The sequence below is a fragment of the Ambystoma mexicanum genome, chromosome 4q (genome assembly GCF_040938575.1).
Source record: "Ambystoma mexicanum isolate Mex_15411 chromosome 4q, UKY_AmexF1_1, whole genome shotgun sequence".
NCBI lineage: Eukaryota > Metazoa > Chordata > Amphibia > Caudata > Ambystomatidae > Ambystoma > Ambystoma mexicanum.
Window position 1 is genome coordinate 1,189,959,534 of NC_090928.1, and position 16,545 is coordinate 1,189,976,078.

The window sequence follows — 16,545 nt, forward strand, 5'->3', positions numbered from 1 at the left end:
TCCGTGTCGACGTCACTGCTGGTATAAATAGCTCAAGCCACGCCCGTTGGCTTCAGTTCTGTTTTTTCGAGGAAATACTCATGGAACATCCAGGCGTGTCCTGTGACTGATAGGCCCATCGTGAGAGGAAAGTGTAATAAAAGGAAAACTGTACTGCGGGGTAGGCTGGGAGGGTCGATGAGGAATATGTGGGAGGAACATCCAGTCGAAAGAACGCTACAGTTGGTAAGTAACTTGTTCTTCAAATGTATTGTGTCCTCCCACGTATTCCTCATCTTGTGATAGACTCCCATAGCAGTGATCAATTTGGAGGTGGGAGTGCTAGTTATTGTTTTCATGGGCGGAATGAAGTACCGTCCTGGCAAATAAACCCTCATTGGAGGAGGAGGCATCTAAGCAGTAATGCTTGATGAAGGTATGCATTGATGCCCATGTTGCAGCCAAGCAAATGTCTTTTGCAGGGACTCCCCTCTTGAAAGCTGCAGAAGTAGAAATTCCCCTAGTGAAGTGAGCTTGTAGCCCATCCGGTGGGTCTTTTCCTGCTGATCTGTAGCATTCCAATATAGCGAGAATGATCTACCGGGATATAGTTTGTCACTGCTAACCCCAATCTACGACCTGTATAACCCACAAAGAGTTGGTCATCTTGACGTAACTTTGACATTCTTGAAATGTAAAAACTGATGGCTCTCTTGGGGTCAAGTCTATGCAATCTCTCCCCTTCTTTGCCCAAATGAAGAAGATAGAATGTTGGTCAAATATTTTTTTGTGACAAATGGAAGTCAGAAACTACTTTCGGTAAGAAAGATGGTTTAACCTTAAGAACTACCTTGTCCTTGTAAAAGATGGTATATGGATGTTTACATGAGAGAGCCTGTAGTTCACTAAACCTGCGGGCTGATGTTAATGCCCCAAGAAGGACAGTTTTTAGTGTTAGAAGCCTCAATGGACAGGAGTGCAGAGGCTCAAATGGTATACAAGTTAGGAATTTTAGAACTAAGTTTAAATCCCAAGTTGGGACATGAAACGGTACTGGTGGATATACATTGGTAAATCCTCTCGGGAACGGAATGATTAATGGAATTTTAAAGTAAGAAACCTCTTGCAAGGAGCGCTTGAAAATGGACAGTGAAGCACGATATCCTTTAATTGTTCCGATCTGCAGCCCCAGATTGGCTAGATGTAACAGGAAAGAAAGCACCATTGGGGTGCCACATTGAAAAGGGTTCACATCCTTATCTTTGCACCTGTTACTGAACTTGTTCCAACAACACCGGTACAAGGATTTTGTTTCTGGCCTTCTGGCCGAAAGCAAAATCTCCATTGCGTCACCCGGAAGATCCCAATCCTTGTATCTCAACCTCTCAGAAACCAGGCGTGAAGATTGAGTGTCTTGACCTCTGGGTGGAGAACCCGACCTTCCTCTTGCAAGAGAAGATCCTCTCTTTGCGGAAGACGTATTGGAGGGCAGATGGACATGTCCAGAAGGTCCGGGTACCACGTCCTCCTGGCCCAATCTGGGGCAATTAGGATCATGGTTTTCCTGAACTTTCTCAACCTCCTGATTACTTGAGGAATCACGGGGACTGGAAGAAACGAGTACAGTAGGGGGAACTCCTAGTCCACCACAAACGTGTCTCCTAGAGCTCCTCTCATGGTAAATTCCCTTGAGCAATACTGTTCGCACTTCCGGTTTACCGTGGTCGCAAACAGTTCCACTTATGGGGTTCCCCAAAGGGTGAAGATCTCCAGAAGGACTTCCTGAGCTAACTCCCACTCGTGGGAGACTGTGCTCTGCCTGCTCAGAGCGTCTGCCGTCGTGTTCTGCCCTCCGGCCAGGTGAACTGCTGACAGAGAGATTCCTTCTTGTATTGCCCAGAACCAGAGCTGCACTGCTTCTCTGCACAGTGGTAGTGATCCTACGACATTCTTTCCCTGTACAGAGGGCAGAAAGGCCTTCAGCGCTATTCTGAATGCCCTCAGCTCCATTAGGTTGATGTGTAGTTTGGACTCCAATGGAGACCAACGACCGCTGATTGTCAGATCGTTGGTGTGGGCTCCCCACCCCGTGAGTGAGGCATCCGTTACTACTGTTACCTCCGGCCATGGTTGCCAAAAGATTCTCCCTTCAGGATGTTGTTGTTGCAAGCCCACCATAGTAGATCCTGAGCAACTGCGCTCGGGACTTGCAGAAGATCCGACATACTCCCCAAGAACTGGGACCACTGAGTTCTGAGGGCCCATTGAAAGGATCTCATTCTCAATCTGGCCTCTGGCACCAGACAAATGCAGGATGCCATGAGGCCGAGAAACCTCCGAAAATCGAAGGCCGGCAGATGCTGGGCTTTCTGGAATTTTGTTACCATCTGCAGAATGTGGAGAGCTCTTACCTCGGGAGGCGAGGCTTTGCCCAAGGAAGTGTCCAAGACTGCTCCGATAAACTGGAGTTTTTGGGATGGTATCGTGTGGGTCGTCTTGAAATTGAGGGAGATGCACAGATTGTGAAGGAAGTGACAGGTGATTGTCAGATGTTTTTGAACTTATTCGGGAGAATGTGCTCTGATCAACAAGTCGTCCAGGTTGCGGTAGACGTGAATCCCCCCTCTCCTGAGACTTGCTGCCACTACCGCCATAACCTTGGTGAAAGCCCTCAGGCAGAGGTCAGCCCAAATGGCAGAACTCGAAACTGATAGTGAGAACCGCCAACCGCAAACCTCAATACTTTCTGTGCTTGAGATGGATTGGCAGTAAGTAAGCATCCTGAAGATCCAATGATACCAACCAGTATTGAAGTTAGAGAGCCTGAAGGATCTGAGAAAAAGTTACCATCTTGAACTTGTCCTTCCTGAGGAACTTGTTCTAATTTCTCAAGTCCAAGATGGGTCTCAATCCTCTGTCCTTTTTTGGGGTGAGAAAATAAGGGGAGTACCAACCCTTGTTCCTCTCCGCTGCAGGGTACATGTTCTATTGCACCTTTCTCTAGCAGGGTTAACATTTCCTGCAAAAGGAGTGGGTCTGGAATTTTGGCAGAATTGGCTCCCGGTGGATGATCGTAAGGGCTTTTTAGGAAGGGAAGGCAGTAACCTTGGGCTACTGTTTCCAGTGCCTAAGCATCTGAAGTAATGCCCCGCCATTCTTTCAGATGCTGAGAAATTCTGCCTCCCACTGGTGTTTTGTATGATAAGGCCTCAAAGGCCTCAGGAGCGGTTGAGGGTAAAGATGCTGTTCCTGAAGATGGCTTTGTAGTCTTTCCTCGTCCACCACGAGTGACATTTCCTTTGCCCCTTTGAAAAGCCTGTTCTCTTCCTCTACCAAAAGAAGAGTAGTATTGAAAAGGACGACCCCTCCAGGAAGATGAGCCTGAAGAGGGTTTCTGAGGTTGTCGCATGGAGGCACCAAGGGATTTAGCTCCCGCTTTTGAGGTCTGTAGTTTTTCTAGGCTCTCATCAGCCTTACTACCAAACAGCCTCGAGCCATCAAAAGTCATGTTGAGAAGCCTGACCTGCACATCTCTTGCAAACCCCAACTTTCTCAACCACGCAAATCTGCGTAGCACTGTTCTTGATGACATGGATCCGCTAATACTATCAGCAGTATCCAGTCCAGACTGGAGACATTCCCCCATCGCCCCCTTCCCGTCTTTGACTATATTCAGGAAGCCTTCCCTTTCCTCGCCTTCCGGAATATGTTCAGCCACCGCCGAAATGCATTCCCACAGGGTATGTGTGAACCTGGCCAGGGTACAGGTCACATTGGTTGACTTCAAGCCCATACTACCCGAAGTAAAAACATTACGGACCCAAGCGTCAACCTTCTTATCCTCCCTATCCCGAGGTATGGTTGGGTATGCAGTTTGTCTCAAAGTAGTTACAGCCTGAATAACCAGACTTTCTGGAGTGGGGTGTCTATTCAGGTACTCAGGATCAGAAGTAGAAGTTCTATAATTCTTTGGAAAATTGCTGTTTACCGCAGCAATGTTATCAGGGGTTTCCCAGTTCTTTTCCACTGTCCTCTGAAGCGCTCTATGGAAAGGGAGAACTGGATCTTTCTGGGGACCCCGAACTATTATGTCCGTCATATCGTCCTGTTCAAAAGGGGGTGAGGCTCTACCCGAGCCCATATATTCTACTACTCTATTCATCAAACTCCTATACCCTGAATCTGCATGTTATGCAGGATCAGGTCTAGCAAACTCCAATTCAGGTGACGTGTCAATGCCACTAGCAGAATGTAGAGTCTCGCACAGGTGTCTCATCTTAGATTTAGGGTCTATAAATTCCTCTGGAACCTGTTTAGTGCCATATTGCACTCCAAAGGAGAGATATCCTCATCCTCTGAGCCAGTTTCTTCAAAAATTGAAGACATAGGGCCTCAATACACGGATGGCGGCAGGGATTCCCTACCGCCTTACTACGAGGTCCCTTTGCGAGTTGGGGGATTTAACACCTGCTTTTTGCAGGCGTTAAAATCCAACCCGCTAAGGGACCTCGGAGCTAATTACGGCACCGCAAAATTGCGGCTCACCGCCTACCGTGTAATGAGGCCCATAGACTTAAAAAAGTCTGATTTTGGTAAGGGTGTAAACCTCTCTTCCTCCTGATTTTTTGTTGAAGGAATGGAGGGTTTCTTCGAAGGTGTCGAAGGAATCTTCGACAAAATCAATGAAGTCTTCAACAAAGGCGTAGAAAATACTTTAGGCTTCGATGTCGAAGTTGCCGGCACCGATGGCGTTGACGAAGTTGCAGATGATTTCAACAACTTCTGCTTTTTATGAGGTATCGGTGAAGCACTTGACTCTCGAGGATCTCATGACGACTTGTCAACTCGAGTTTTACGTGTTTCACCCATACTACTGGGTTTTACCACAGTAGTTCCTGACTTCCCTGTGTCGTCCAATGGAGCGACCAGGGTCTGGCTATTTTGGGGTTTCTTAGAGGGGGTCGAGGCTGCAATCTCAAAGACCTCCATCATTTTTCTTCTAAAATTTTCCCATTTTCTTGGGGAATACGATTTTGTAGGATATCAAACCAATTCAGTTGATGTATCGGATGATGATGATGAAGGAGATCTAGGTCTCCTTTTAACTTTTTTAGAAGATGACGAAGAAGATCATCTCGATCTACTACGAGATCGGGATCTCTTTGAGTGTTTCTTGTGACGTTCCGATTCTTTTGAATTGGACGATTTTTTATGCCTTTTCGACAAGGCCTTCGAAGTGGCCTTCGACGCCTCCCGCCCCACCACTAGTTTACCTTTCCTCTCAAGGAGGGCCTTCTCTGTCATCAACTGACAGGAGTCACAGTCACCAGTTCGATGATCTGAACCCAGACACCAAAGACAGATGCGGTGAGGATCGGTGATAGACATCTTCGAACCGCAGTCGATACACTTCTTAAACCCAGTCTTGGGTGTAGAAGCAGTAGATGATGATATTTTCTGACAGAAAATCTCGAAGCGCGCCGTTCACGAGAGCGAAACAATCGGAAAAACGGAACTGAAGCCAATGGGCGCCGCTCAAGCTATTTATACCAGCAGTGACGTCGACACGGAACAGAGCCCGTCGAGGGACAATCAACGCCACGATCTTGAGCACAGCGCCATCTGCAGAAAAAAATTACTGAAGCAGCGAAGCAGGCGATAACGAATATCACAAGATAAGGAAAACGTGGGAGGACACAATCCATTCGAAACATATAGCAGAAAGAAAAAAACACATACAAATGTTAGTGATATCTTTACTTCGAATCAAAAACAGAACAAAACAAAACTCTGTTAGAGCAAATATGGCCCTAATATACTTAAGTACCTCTGTGAACCCTTTCTCATCTGCCAACTGTTAAAATAAAATAAACAAATATCCTAGTTTGAGTGACATAATTTACATTTTGCTATTCATCATAATATGGTTACATTACTTTTTCATCACCTGTGTTTCTCATTGTTAGCTGAAAGCTGACAGCTAATGTGCTTCCATCCTGTAGGAAAAACATGAAAACATGTGCTTTAGCTATTCTGTTCATTACCAGCATATGTATAAAAGCATTCTCCTCGGCAAGCGTCTCACCTTATTCCTTTGGGATGCTCGTGACCGGCTGGCAGCTAGGAGCGGCAAACACTACTTCGACCAAGCTCTTGATGACTTAGCCGGCTCCCCCTCCCATTGGCTGCCCTGGTCCTCTTTAACCATTTGCAGCAACCACGAGGCAGGAACCGGTCCATTACTAATAAGGCCCTAAAAGCCCTGGGAACACTTTCCTACTCACTGCGCCATCGAATGGAAGTCCTGCTGGCTGGCGCTCCTGCAGACCTGTAATTGGGTACCCAGTGCCTATCAAAGTACTGGCTGACTGGGGTAAGATCTCCTCCTCATTCTGGGTGCTGTGCACCTTCGCACTACATTACTGGCAACTGTTAATTTTTTTTAACGTGCACCGAGTGCAGCCCTTAATCCTTTGGAGCACTTTTTATCTCAGACTGCAGCTACTACGAGCTGCCTTGCTCTCTACCACGGGGAACCTTTATTAATTTTTCTCCACCTTTGGCCCTGCAAGATGGCCGCTCCTTGGTACTTCAACCTGGCTCCTTGATGCCTGAGCCGGCTCCCCAACCCATTGGCTGCCCTTGTCCTCTTTAACCAATTGCAGCAACCAGGAGGCAGGAGCCGGCCCGTTACTAGTAAGGCCTGAAACAAAGGCCCCTGTCTGCTCCCTGTCCGCTTCAGGTATGCTGATGCTGTGTGTGCCCCCCCATGCCCATTGATTGACCCTCGCATTTGTGTGTTGCGGCCGCCCTGCAACTTAGGGTAGGCACCATGTACTTGCACTTGCTGGACTTTCACATCTGTGTGCTGCTGATGCCCTTCTACATGGGGTAGGCACCATGTAATTGCACATTGTTTTGACTTTCGCATTTGTGTGCTGATGCCGCCCTGTAACATGGGATAGGCACCATGTATTTGCCCTGCTGGACTTACGCATCTGTGTGCTGCTGATACCCTACTACATGTGGTAGGCACCAAATAATTGTACATTGTTTTGACTTTCGTATATGTGTGCTGCTGCCGCACGACAAGATGGGTTCAGGCCCTATAGATGTGATCACCATGTTCTTCTCTTTTTGCATTTGGAGTATGTTGTATTATCTATTGCACTATCCACAATTGAATGAATCCCTTAAGCTTCCTTTACTGTAACCCGAAGCACTTACTGTAACTGTATTCTTAAGTGAAAAGCACCTAGATACCTCTGGGTTTTGTGCGCTATGTAAGTGTCAAAATAAAAGAAAAGAAACAGGCGGCAGCCCTTGCTCCTCCCAACTTACCTGCATGTCTTTACGGTTCCATCTGCCATCCGCATGACGTCACCCACGTGCCAACATCTCTGGCGGGTGTCATCAGCAGCGTGGTGATGAACCACTTTGTACTATAAACGGAACAGTAGTTATCCAGTTGCTGGTGCTGTGCATGCTTCTCTATGCATACATTTCTAATAACGAACAATCAAAAATATTATTTCTATCTGTAACAGCTCATGTGCCATCTGAATATAGTCTTCCATGTTGGGCTTAAGAGGCCCATACTTACAATGCACCATGCCTGACTATGTCAGTCCATTGTTAAAATCACTGTGTTATGCACATAACGCCAACATCTGTAGGTATCAAACTATTAATGCTGGCATGTGAGTGAGTTCTACGTTTGTTTAAGGGCCACAACATAATGAGTGGTCCCATCAGTAACATTCAATTACAGCTCATTCTCTTGCCTGTTTTCATGTGAACAGGTTGTGAGTAGTTCTTTCTGGTGTGTGTGTCTATGTTTAAACTCTCCTGAAAAAAGTCAATAACCAGTAGTTACAACTTCTTCCTCCAAGTGTCCATCATACATGAAGCTGTACATTGCTAGTCAAATATAATACTACGCCATGTATCTTAATCAATTATCAAGCTATCATTAATCACATAATGGTTATCTGGATAATCAACATCTAGTGCAGTTGATATTCCATCTTTTTGTTATGAATAACATTGGAAGCTCACTTCTTCATTAATCCCGTTAGGGGCCATAGGGTCCAAACGTAATATCCAAAAGGTTTCTTGCTGTTCTAATCTGAGCGTTAAATCATCTTTTGTCCTTTTTTGGTTACAATTTCAACTACTTGAAAATGAATCTGAGAGAGGTTATGTCTTTTTTCAATCCAATTACGAGCTATTGAGGAATTGGTGTTGCGTGCCCTGATGCATGATTGATGTTCGTTCCACCTTTATTTACACTGTTTTGATGATTGGCCAACATAATACATCCCGAAGGGACTGTCAATTGGGCCTGATATATCCTCCTGTTCTAATGAAGACTCCGTCTCCCCTTCCTCCTCACCTGTAAGTTTCCACTTGGGATTCGGCTTCTTTTTCCCTCTCGGCACCGGTTTCTCCTTTTTTTATGGAGATAGGGCCTGCCACGGAAGGAAGCCACAGTGGCGACTAGAGTCAGTGGGACTGTGGCCTATCCTCCATGACCGCCTGGAAAGTGGGGAAAAAGCCTAAGGCACAAAAAGACCCAACCGTTTAGTGGCTGAAGTATTCTCTGAATGAAACTGGCAACACTTCAGAAAAGAGGAATGGTCACGAGTAAGTTTCTGCAAGGTATGACTTGGCAATGAGGGAGTGACAAAAGAAATGGCAATTACGCCTGAAAACAACTGAGAGGAAGGGAGGCAGAATGCAAATGGAAATGAGGAAAATGAAGGCAGCATAACAGGCAACAGCGAAAGTGTAGTAAAAGAATCAGGAAGGCAACCGCTGGCAGGTGAGAGAAAGACAAAAGAGGGAGGAGCTGAAGATGGCAGGTGCGTTCCGACAAAACTCAGGAACAACGAAGAGGAAGGAAAGAGACTCAAGGACTAAAGCAGAAGAACGAGAGGGAAAGCTAGAGGATCACCGCTAAGGAGAAATAATTGGGAGCGATACAACACAGGAGAAAATCCAAGCAGTTGCAACGCGTCTACTGTCAGGAAGGAACCGGTGAAATACTCCCGGTGGTGGTCGCGTAGTAGAAAACAACTAGACCGACACAATGGGCGTAGGCAAAACGTAGTGGGAAACTCCAATGGAGGCACCTTTTCCATCTGTCCCAGACTCGCCACCTACCTAAGGGTATGACAGGGACATCAGGGAGACAAACAAATCCGAATTCACAAGAGGATATGAAAGAATTTAAAGGGAAAATCACATTTAGGAACCCTAGTAACATTCCAACAGTTAACAAATTTCATAAACAGGTCCTGCAAGACCCGGGCAAGATTTCGTGCAAATGTCCTAAATTTAGTATCCTAAGATCACATGAACTGAACCACTTGAGAAATTTACAGTGACAATGATCTAACCATCTATGGTCATAATGAATACCATTGACTATGACAGTGAATATCAGACAATTACATGACAGAATGATATATATCCAGCTAGACAGTATCCTAACGGTAGCTATAATGAGCAACCTGACAGAAATTATCTATATAGCAGAAGAACTAGAATGGTTCAATGACCACACAATAAAGTTCCTGCTAAACACCCACCCTAGAGAACCGAACTTCTACACGCTACCTAAAATTCACAAACATCCCACCATCCCACCTAGCAGGCCCATAGTGGCTAAGTAAAGAATGGGAGGCACTACAAAATATCATGAAATTCAATGGAGGCAATAAGGCCAAAAAGTCTTTGGAGGTATGTGTGATTTAAGTACGTAAAGCTTCAGGTGCAGCAGGGAGAATCTTGAGGCCACTCGAGGTTTAGAACACCAAAGCACAAGACACACACGGGCCATTGCCAGCCGGCAACCCTATGCTGCACTCCTAGCGGGGACTAGTCCCAAACGCTATTTCAACCTCATTGAGTCAATCGACTCCCAACTGGAAGTGTTTGACCTACGAGGGTTGGATTTATCAAATTGTGTTTCAAAGTAGCACATTTCTCAGTACTTGGCTAGCGTTCAGTTAGTAAACAATATACATCAAGATCTGTCAATCTGTTTGTCTACAGTCAAGAACCACAAGGCTGAGAGAAGACAGGTGTAAGACAGAACAAGTATTTTTATATATCGTGACTAGATTCAATTTACACCAGACTGTTGCATTACAGTGTGGGATACTGATTCAACAAAAATGTATATTCGTACAATTCAAAAACAAAAACAGTAATACAATTGATGAAAAGGTTCTCAAACAAACCGTGACCTATACACAAGCATATATAGAATGCAACTCATAAATACAAACATGGTAAAAACATTAGTGTATAAACAAATAACCACATTTGTGTTTTTCTACTTCTGGGCAGTCTCATTCATTCTGCTCAGAGCTTTCTAAAGACACTCCTAAAAGGTAATGTGTGCCAACGCATTTCGGATTATTCAAAATCCATCTTCAGGGCAGGACGTGTTTTAGCTTCAACAATATTCGATTTTGATCCCTACAATAGATGAAGATACACTAATTAGACCTCTTTAGAGTTTGAGAGACTTTAACAATTTACTCTCGTATAAGTGGAAATGCACTAACCTTGTTTTCTGGCTAAGTAGAGAATATTGGCTACCACCTGTATGGTAAATGTAACAGAACACACATTGTAAGTGTCCAATCTAAGGCAAGGACCTTGCACTAGAGTGATACCTATGTTGTCTAAATTACTCACCCGGTCGGAAGACCAACTCCTCTCCCCGGGTAATGTAATTGTGTCAGGCTGCGATTCAGAATGTGGGCGGCTAAAGGCAAGGAGAGATATAAAGGGTATACCGGTCATGTATAGACAATGTATCTCATTACTTCAGGAATAACACATAGACTGATCAAGTCTGTAGCTACATGTAAGTTTAGTTGCAAACACACTCAGTGGTGTAAATTCAAATAAATGCATGTGGAATCAGAGATCTACCCCCCCCGGTGACACTTATCATCTGTGGCGTGTAACATGATACTATCTTTATAATTATACTTCTAGACAGATGCTCGCTTGTCATAAGAAGGGCAAATGCCATTCTACACCAGCGTGTAATGTCTATGGGAGTAAAGGCGCCTAGGCTCTAGGTATCTGCATCTTAAAATTCACCAGAAAAAACCACGTCCAACATGGACAAAGCACAGCCAGTCACCAAGACGCGCTGCTCGTCTTTCTCTAGCATAAATCTAGCATAAATGGTTGCCATAGGAGCGGCGCGCAAGCGCGTCCCTGCTCCGGGTGCCATCTTTGTTTGGGACTTTGCGTCCAACGTGCAATATTCATTTGTAAAGCTAAAGAAATGCTCCTATTCACACCCTACCATACGCCGCGTGGGCCTTGTCCTTGTGATTGCTAAGGGTCCGTGAATGCTAGATGTCTCGTTGTGATGTGCAACCGCATACCGTAGGAGTCCTATGGTTGCCATGGCAGCGACGCGCGCATGCGTGTTGCGACCTCAGCTTCCAGAGACACACACGGACATGCGTTCATCATCAGGTTCGCCTAGTGTTTGGGTGGCTCCAGTGTATGATGCCTGAGTGGGAATGTAGTCAGCAGATAATTGTCTACCATTGTGTACACTGACTCTTGTCAGAGCCTGGGCTGATTCTGGGAGCCTGATTGGGCAACCTAGCATTTTCAACAAGTCCCACAAGTATTAGTGATTGCTGACAGGCTATTGCTGTTGTAGTAGCCTGATTGGGCTACCTAGTGTTTTCAACAAGTCCCACGAGTCCATAGGGGCTGTCATGGACAGCATATTGCAACCACCGGGGAAATACATTGATTAATTTTTGCAGCCTTTGATTAAAAAAAAAATACATATATTAGAGACACAACCCATTTTTTGCAACAATTCAGGCAGGTAACATATTCACCTGAAAACATCTTGTACATTACACGTCTATCCTACACGACTTGAGCATGGAAGCAATAAAGTGGTTCTTACTCAATGAGGGACATTTAAAAGCATCCAAGGAATTTATCATAATTTTGTTACAATTTATTTCAGAGAATTCTTAATTTCAGCATAAGGACCAGTCCTATCTCCAGATTTCTGACACACTTATGGGAGCAACTTTGGCACTGGCCTTTGCCAATTGCTTTATGCATAAGTTCGAAAGAGACCACGCACTTCACCATCCAGACTGGCATAACTACCTTAAATATTGAGCATGTTACATTGGCAACATCTTGGAGGTATGGCGAGGTACCTCGAAGGAATTCTGGGCTATCTCAACACCATAGACCAGAGAATACAATTTACGAGTGAAGAATCTATAACTAAAATTCCTTTCTTAGATGTAGAGATCACAATGAGTGACAACCAGTACCATACTAACATCTTTCAAAAAAAGAAAGATAGGAATAATCTCCTACATTCTCACAGCTTTCACCAACCGAGCCTAACTAGGAATGTATCCTATAGTCAAATGCTACAGGTAAAAAGAATAGTAAGCAGTTCAGATGACAATGACAATCAGTTCTCAATTATGGAAAACAAATTCTTATGTCGAGGCTACAATCCCGTGCATCAGGGGAACGGCTTCATAAGATACAACAAACGGATAGTCTTCTGGAACAACTGAAGCCAAAACAAGCACCAGGCCTGTAACTCCTGTTCTCCAGCATTGGTATCTTTCATTAATTCACATGCTATGAATATTCCCCATCATCAGGCTGGGAATCCTCATTTACCTTTTGATTCCCCTTGCTAGAGGCAAGACGAACCTACATTTCCGTAGTCTAACACCCTTGTTATGGGTGGTTCTGGTCCACACCAATGGGGCCACAAGTAGTCCTAGACTAGAGGACCACTGCACATAATTAAGACTACAAGTGGCAATACAAGTGCACCTTTGGTACAAGCCTGTACTACACAGAAAGAGTGGTAGCAATAGCTGAGCAGCCAGACTTATCTCAAGAGCAAATAAGCAGTTGTAGAGATTACACAAAGGACTACAATTACTGCGACTCAAGCAAACACTGACTCAAGGTTTCTGGTTAAAAAATATAAGTACATTTACTTTTAAACCATCTGTTCACAAAACACTTTGCTTCTAATAAAATAAAACCACACTTCAAATATACTACACACAACCAATTCCCCTTGTGCAGGACAATTCAAGGTAAGTACATTAGGATTTGACAGACGGTGTTATGAAACAAAGACATTACCGGGAGTAAATATGCAATCACTTTTTGACATTAATGACAGTTCGGTCTTACTAGATAAGCGTACCAGCAGGAAGAAATGTAACCGTAGCCAAACCCACTTAGCACATGAATTAACACACGAGAGTTGGGGATAAAAATCATAGGCAATACTTTTGTCAAGGCAGATAGAATCAGTGGGCACTTTCTAACCAGTGGATAAAAGTCAATAAGCCTGTGCAAGTGTTAAGTGGAACAGGGTTCCTGTTGCTGAGGATCACAGAGTCAGACAGTTCACGATTCGAGGTTGCCAGGAGTACTTAGATATTGTCACGAAAGGAGGCAAAAGTAATAAGAAGGAAGAAAGAAAAGGACAAGCCTTTGGTGAGGAAGGAGGGTGCACCCCAATTCCTTGAAGTCGGACACAGTACCTTATTCGTTGAAGAAAGATGGGGCCACAGCAGTAGTTCCTGGTAGTTAACTGCAGACTTACGGTTCCTGGAGCTTCAGTCATTGGGACAAGAAGGAGGACGTCTGGAGCGATCTGCACTACCGAGGGAGGAGGTCAGTGGCAGCGAAGCAACGGGGAATAAAAGGTGCGCTCCTTTAAAACAGGAGAGGCCCTTCAGATTGCTATCCGGACCACTACAGCAGTGTGCAGCGATTTCGACCACGAAGAGGATCCTATGGCTGTGGAAGATGAGCTGGTTGACCCCACCAGGTCTCAAGGGAAGAAGACTCCTGACTGGATCTTCTCTGGTTGTTGAAGGGTAGATAGCTCAGGACTGCAGCAGGTCTTCACTGGGACTCGGGAGTTGCACCAGGCGTCTTCTTCTCTGCTTCTCTTCAGTTCTTTGCACTTCCAGTGGCGACTCTGACTTCCAGCCCAAGAGTACTGCCTTTTATGCCAAAATCCTCTATTCACACAGCCTGGCTGTCAATCACTCAGCAGGGGGGTTGTCCGGCCGGGACAACCACCTCAGCCAATCAACAAAAGTGCGACTTGGGTCTCCAAGGAGACCCTGTGCAGGGGCTGACAAAACCCCTCCCTCACATTCAGCCCACCTAGACGCCCAGATGCCAAAGGAGGGCTTCTGGACAGAAGCCCGCCAACGGTCAGCGAACAAAGAAGGCAAACCTGGTTTGGCGTGAAAAGTAAGACACAAGAAGGACCTTAACAAAAAGAAATGGCAACTAAACCTGACCAGAGCCAAAATAAAAAGTATTTGGTCAAGCGGGTTTATGTTCGAGGCTAATACAATAGCCTAAAACAGTACCACGTTTACATAGTATAATCGCGGTAGAAAACATAGGGCAGATACCACTGCCACCAGCCAAGTCTAAATGTTAAGAGAGCAAAACAAAGCTATAAGAGGCACAGACAAAAAGGGGTAGGAATTAACCCTTTCCAATACTCCATATAAGATGGGGTGTACTGGGTCTGTAATTTAAAAAGACTATGGGCCTCATTACAACTCAGGCGTTAAGGGTTAACGCCACCCTTAACCCTTAACGCCTGATTCTGATTTTAACGCCTGCTTTTAGCAGGCGTTAAAATCCATGGCGCTAACCTGCCATGGTGCTAATTACGCCGCCGTAATTTACGGCGGCGTAATTAGCGCCTTCCCCACTCCCATTATGCCCTATGGGGCAAAAATGGGAATGGGGAAGGGAAAATGAGAAATGGGGATTTACCGCCACACAAAAGTGGGACCCATGGAGTGGTGTGGCTCCAGAGCCCAAGATTACACAAACATTAGAAATATACATGGCAAAACACATGTAAGAGTGGGAAAAAGGGCTCACACTCTTACCAGGTGGAAAAAATAAACCCCTGAAATCCAGCATGGCAGATGTCTGCGATCGGAACTTCTGACCACCATGCCACTGTCGCTCTTGTCGAGTGGACAGGTTGAGGCGCCTGGAGGGGCTTCTCCGCTGATTTGTATGAATGTAGTATTTTATCGCTTGCTTGACGTTGAGCAAATGCAACGCCACCTCTGCTGGGAATGTTGGCTTGTTAAAGAAAACTGGTAAGGCGATCATTGAGTTCTTGTGGAAGTCCGTGGGGAGTTTGGGAATGAACCACGGGTGTGATATGAGGAGTCTTTTGGAAAACGCAGAAGGATTGGTTAACTGTGAGGGCCTGTAGCTCAGATACCCTCTTGGCTGATATTATTGCGACCAGAAATGCTGCCTTCCACAACAGATATTTCAGTGATGTAGTGGCCATCGGCTCAAATTTTTTCATCATGAGTCCTGAGAATACGGTGGAAAGCTAGACCAAGTCAGAGTACCAGGTCTGGCATGGCCAGTTCGGCGCAATGAGGATCACCTTGGAGGAGTTCCTCTTGATCTTCTCTATTATTCTGCGCAGGATTGGGAATGGCAGGATTTCATACATGAAGAGGCTGTCCCAAGGAAAAGCAAACACGTTTCCCATTGAACCCCTTTGGGGTGTCCTTCTGGCATACCTGGTGCACCTTTTGTTGTAGATTGTGGCAAATAGGTCTACTGTTGGCTATCCCCAGTGCCGGAATAGCAAATCTAGTTTCAAGGAGTTGAGCTCTGACTCGTGCCTTTGCGACGCTTGCCTGTTGAGGCTGTCCGCCATCTGGTTATATACCCTTGGAAGATGGACCACTTGAATGCTTATACCGTGGGTAGTGGTCCAATGGCAGGTCAGTTGGGCTTCCCTGGACAGTGTCTTGGGCCTCGTCCCCCCCCCTGCTTCCGCAGATAATACATTGTGGTGGCATTGTCTGTTAGTACTTTAACTGTCTGGCCTTTCAGTATTGGGATGAATGATCTGAGCGCCCACAGAACCACCCTGAGCTGGAGCACATTTATATGGAGGGATATCTCCTGGGGTGTCCATAGCCCTCTGACATTCAGTTGATCCACATGTGAGCCCCAACCTTGCAGGGAGGCGTCTGTAACCAGTTTTTTGTTGGACGTTGGTTCCTGAAACATCTTCCCTCTGCGGACATTGGCCCAGTTGTCCCACCATTCAAGTTACGAGCACAACCTGAGAGGGATCTGAACCCTGCCCCCCCATGACCTGGTTACCTGGGACCACTTGGCAGGCAGGAATTCTTGCAGCGGCCTCATATGGAGCCTTAAGTGCGGGGCCAGGGATATGCATGACGTCAATGTACCGAGCAGCTGCATGCACTAACATTGACACACTGGTCGTATTTTGGTGTGAACGTTTTCAGCAGTATTACGAAGGTGCTTACTCTGTCATGCAAAGGACGCACGCTGGGTTCCTGGGTGGAGGATTCTGCACCAAGGAATATAGGTTTCTTTGATGGCTGCAAGAAGGATTTTTTTGTAATTGATGGCAAAGTCATCTTTGAAGGAGATGCACTGTTGCTGCCATAGAGAGCTTCGCTCCCG

General features: G+C 45.6%; 1 protein-coding gene and 1 long non-coding RNA gene across 2 annotated transcripts in view; both read right to left on the reverse strand.

Moving 5' to 3' along the window:
* Positions 1–16,545, reverse strand: part of DNAH8 (dynein axonemal heavy chain 8) — an 8,835,797-nt gene that overhangs the window by 7,992,557 nt on the left and 826,695 nt on the right. The window lies entirely within an intron of this gene.
* On the reverse strand, positions 10,104–10,863 carry LOC138467165 (uncharacterized). The gene is made up of 3 exons (XR_011268087.1): positions 10,690–10,863; positions 10,557–10,593; positions 10,104–10,467 (listed from the first exon to the last, which is right to left on the reverse strand). It is a non-coding gene; the product is annotated as an uncharacterized lncRNA (long non-coding RNA).